Consider the following 4,719-nt stretch of genomic DNA (forward strand, 5'->3'; position numbering starts at 1 on the left):
GAACCCAAAAGAAATATCCTACTCCGCTGCAATAGGAACTCCAGACACCTAACGAGGTGCCTCTTGACCTGCAACTAAAAAACATAGATATCCATATGGAATATGAATCGGAGATTCTCAGTATGGTAATAGTGCCAGCATATATAGTACATAAGGTCCCAAAAAAGCCATAGGCGATCCTAGAACTCCGACACTTAGATTTAACTCTTAAAGTTTATAAACAGAAAATCATAAACGGGATAGGTTGTCTAAGGTTCTATTCCTACTTTCCTTTCTAAATTAAGCCCTATCTTCCACCTCTGAGTTCCTGAACTTCCTCCATTCCTCCAGAACTTCAAAACACAGACAAATAATGCAGATAAAGCAATCACAGGTAGAATACAGATACAGCAGGAAGCAAGTTTAGCAGGTAAGCATAATAATCACATAGGCAAACTCAATTAACACACATTCAAACAAAACAAACAAATGCATATGATGTATGCCTGTCCTATGGCTGATGAGTCTCATCTGTCGGTTATAAAGTCGTCCCGACATGTCCGGCTGCTAAACCCTGGACAGTCCCCTGTGCGCGCATCCCTAAGAGTTTATGCATAGATTTTTCTCAATCATAAATAAATTCTACTCATAGGGGAATTTCCGGGGTGTTAAAGTATCCGGCCACATCTTACGACGTAGGTTCAACAGAGTATCGAGTCTCGACCTGGAGCATGTGGTGGCAAGCCACTGCATCTTACCCAGGGAAACTTGTATCTCAGATAAAAGAAGTGCATAAGCCACATAATCATTCATATCTATTCATACTCATGCATAATCATTCATTATGGCCATATTCATCATATATACATCATATTTCTGCATTTCTCCTTCATAATTCATCATGTCTCAAGCTTTCTTTCCCTCCAAGTTACCCCCTTTTCATAGCTTAATCTCTTCACTATACTTAAAACTAATATTTAGGTTCTAAAAGAGTAAAAATAGAGGTTTAGAGGTTCAAAATTAAGTTTTAAATCAAAAAATTTATTTTGCTGAAAACAGGGGTTCTGTGTACGCGTCACTGGTTCGCGTACATGAAGCTTCATCCTGAGAAGATTGGTCGCGCTGCGTGCTAACGTTTGCATACGCAACCCCTTAAAAATTTAATTCTCGCATACGCATACACCTACTCGCGTACGCAAGACACCAAACCTGAAGGGAATGGCCATGCCGCGTGGGAGTGTTCGCGTACGTGGATTCTGCAGGGTAGGCAAAATTTTTAAGTGTTACAGAATTTCAGTTTTACACACTGAACTTCCAACGTGCATAACTTTTTCGTTTAAAAGAATTTTTCATCTATTCTTTGAACAATGTAAACTTCACGAACCCAATTTTCATATGAAATAAGTTTGAAAGGGTTTTGGGGTTCGGAATCTGAGTTATGTCTCACCGAAGTTCGGTCAAAAATCGGTTTTTCACAAAATTTATCAAACCTCTATTTTCACAAATCTTATAACTCAATACCAAAACTCTAAGCTTTTTAACCAAATCTAAACATACCAATTCATATTTCAATGCTCAATTCATTTTTCTAGTACCCCAATACACAACTCCAATAAGTTTAACATCTTCAACTCACAATTAATCAAACTCAACCTCAAAATTCATATTCAATTCACTAATTTCAATATCATCATCCCATTCTCAATCAACAATACAATTCAACAAATACCACAACATTTATAATGCAAGTCCTCATTCTCATCAATCATTATTACACATTATAACAAATTCAATCTTTCACCTAAAACCACTAACATTATCAATTTCACAACATTCAACTTATCCTAAGTTATATAGCCTAAGTTTTCAAGACACCGTACATATTATATATGAAAAACCAAAACCATACCTTAGCCGATTTCCTCGTATAGCCCAAGGACAAGTCAACTAAGCAAGTTCACAAGCTCCACCAATAAAATTCAGCATCCAATTCTCCTAATCAAGCTTCCACCATCCTCAATTGTGTTCCAATTTCACTTATAACCTACCTAACACATATTATCGCATTCATATACAAAGTTTCAATACACAATCACAACTAAACAAAAAAATCACTAGGGTTTAAAAATTCTTATCTCACCGGCGAAGAATTGGGTCAAAACTCAGCAAAGTTTTTATTATATTTTTATTAGTTTTTAAATAAAAAACAAATTTCTGGAATTCACTATGAGTTTGTGTATTTTTCTGTGATTTCAGGTATTTTCTGGCTGAAATTGAGGGATCTGAGCAAAAATCTAATTCAGAGGCTGAAAAAGGACTGCAGATGCTGTTGGATTCTGACCTCCCTGCACTCGAAGTGGATTTTCGGGAGCTACAGAAACCCAATTGGTGCGTTCTTAATTGCGTTGGAAAGTAGACATCTTGGGATTTCCAGAAATATATAATAGTCCATACTTTGCCCGAGATTTGATGGCCCAAACCGGCGTTCAAAGTCAACTCAAAACATCTTGGTGTAAAACGCCCAAACTGGCACCAGAATTGGAGTTAAATACCCAAACTGGCACCAAAGCTGGCATTTAACTCCAGGAACATCCCAAGCATGAAAAATCTTCAATGCTCACCCCAAGCACACACCAAGTGGGTCCCAGAAGTGGATTTCTACATCATTTACTTATTTCTGTAAACCCTAGGTCACTAGTTCATTATAAATAGGACATTTTACTAGTGTATTTTCATCTTTTGATCATCTCTTAATCATGTTTTGATGATTGAACCCTCTTTGGGAGGCTGGCCATTTGTTCATGCCTAGATATTGTTCTTATGTATTTTCAACGGTGGAGTTTCTACACCCCATAGATCAAGGTGTGCAGCTTTGCTGTTTCTCATGAATTAATGCAAAGTACTACTGTTTTCTATTCAATTCAAGCTTATTCTTATTCCAAGATATTCACTCGCACTTCAACATGATGAATGTGATGATCTGTGACACTCATCATCATTCTTACCTATGAACGCGTGCCTGACAACTACCTCCGTTCTATCTGCAATAGCTTGAGTGCATATCTGTTGGATTTCTAATCAAAGATTAGAACCTTCGTGGTATAGGCTAGAATTATTGGCGGCCATTCTTGAGATCCAGAAAGTCTAAACCTTGTCTGTGGTATTCCGAGTAGAATCTGGGATGGGATGACTGTGACAAGCTTCAAACTCGCGAGTGTTGGGCGTAGTGGCAGAAGCAAAAGGATCAATGGATCCTATTCCAACATGAGTGAGAATCGACAGATGATTAGCCATGCGGTGACAGCGCATTTGGACCATTTTCACTGAGAGGACGGACGGTAGCCATTGACAACGGTGATCCCCCAACATACAGCTTGCCATGGAAGGGAGTATGAATGATTGGATGAAGGCAATAGGAAAGCACAGGTTCAGAAGGAACAAAGCATCTTCATACGCTTATCTGAAATCCCACCAATGAATTACATAAGTGCTTCTATCTTATTTTCTGTTTTAATTATATTTCAATTATCAAAATTCCATAACCATTTGAATCCGCCTGACTGAGATTTACATAAGATGACCATAGCTTGCTTCATGTCGACAATCTCCGTGGGATCGACCCTTACTCACGTAAGGTATTACTTGGACGACCCAGTGCACTTGCTGGTCAGCTGCACGGAGTTGTGTGAAAAGTGTGCGATCACGATTTCGTGTACCAAGTTTTTGGCGCCGTTGCCGGGAATTGTTCGAGTTTGGACAATTGACGGTTCATCTTGTTGCTCAGATTAGGTAATTTTATTTTATTTTTAAGTTTTATTTTCGAAAAAAAATTTTCTCAAAAAAATAAATTATTCTATGACTTTAGAATTTTTAAGAATGAGTTCTAGAGTTTCAGATGATGCTTTTATCATCACAGGAGCTAGTTGATTCCATTCAATTTGGCTGTTGTATGTAATGTCCTGCTGATGCTTGGCTAGCCATGTCTAATCTTTTTAGACTGAAGCTTTAGACTAACATTGCATGATTCCTGGGATTCATATAAAAAATTCTTACTTTGTTTATTTTTCTTCTTTTTCAAATAATTTTCGAAAAAATACAAAAAAATTTCATAAAATCATAAAAACCAAAAATTTTATGTTTCTTGTTTGAGTCTAGTGTCAAATTTTAAGTTTGGTGTCAATTGCATAGTGTTTAATTTTTCTTAAAATTTCCGAAAACTCATGCATATTGTTCTTCATTGATCTTCAAGTTATTCTTGATGATTTTCTCTGGTCTGATCTTTGAATTCTCTTGTTTGGTGTCTTTTTCTGTTTTTCATATGCATTTTTGAATTATTAGTGTCTATAGAATGAAAATTTCTAAGTTTGGTATCTTGCATGTCATTCTTTTCTTAAAAATATGTGTTGATGTTCATCTTGACATTCAACGTGTTCTTGCATACATTGTTTATTTGATCTTAGTTATTCATGATTAGTTTCATTTTGTTGTTTCTCTCTCTCATCATTAAAAATTCAAAAAAAATTTCAAAATTATGTCTTTTCAAGTCAATAATACAGAGAATTGAAGATTCAGAACATACAGCAGAGGAATTACAGAGAAAAAGCTGGGCGTTCAAAACGCCCAGTGAGGAAGGAAAACTGGCATTTAAACGCCAGCCAGGGTACCTGGCCCTGGCTGGGCGTTAAACGCCGAAAAGGGTAGTACTTTAGGCGTTAAACGCCAGAATGGATACCATTCTGG

The sequence above is a fragment of the Arachis ipaensis genome, chromosome B10 (genome assembly GCF_000816755.2).
Source record: "Arachis ipaensis cultivar K30076 chromosome B10, Araip1.1, whole genome shotgun sequence".
Classification (NCBI taxonomy): Eukaryota; Viridiplantae; Streptophyta; class Magnoliopsida; order Fabales; family Fabaceae; genus Arachis; species Arachis ipaensis.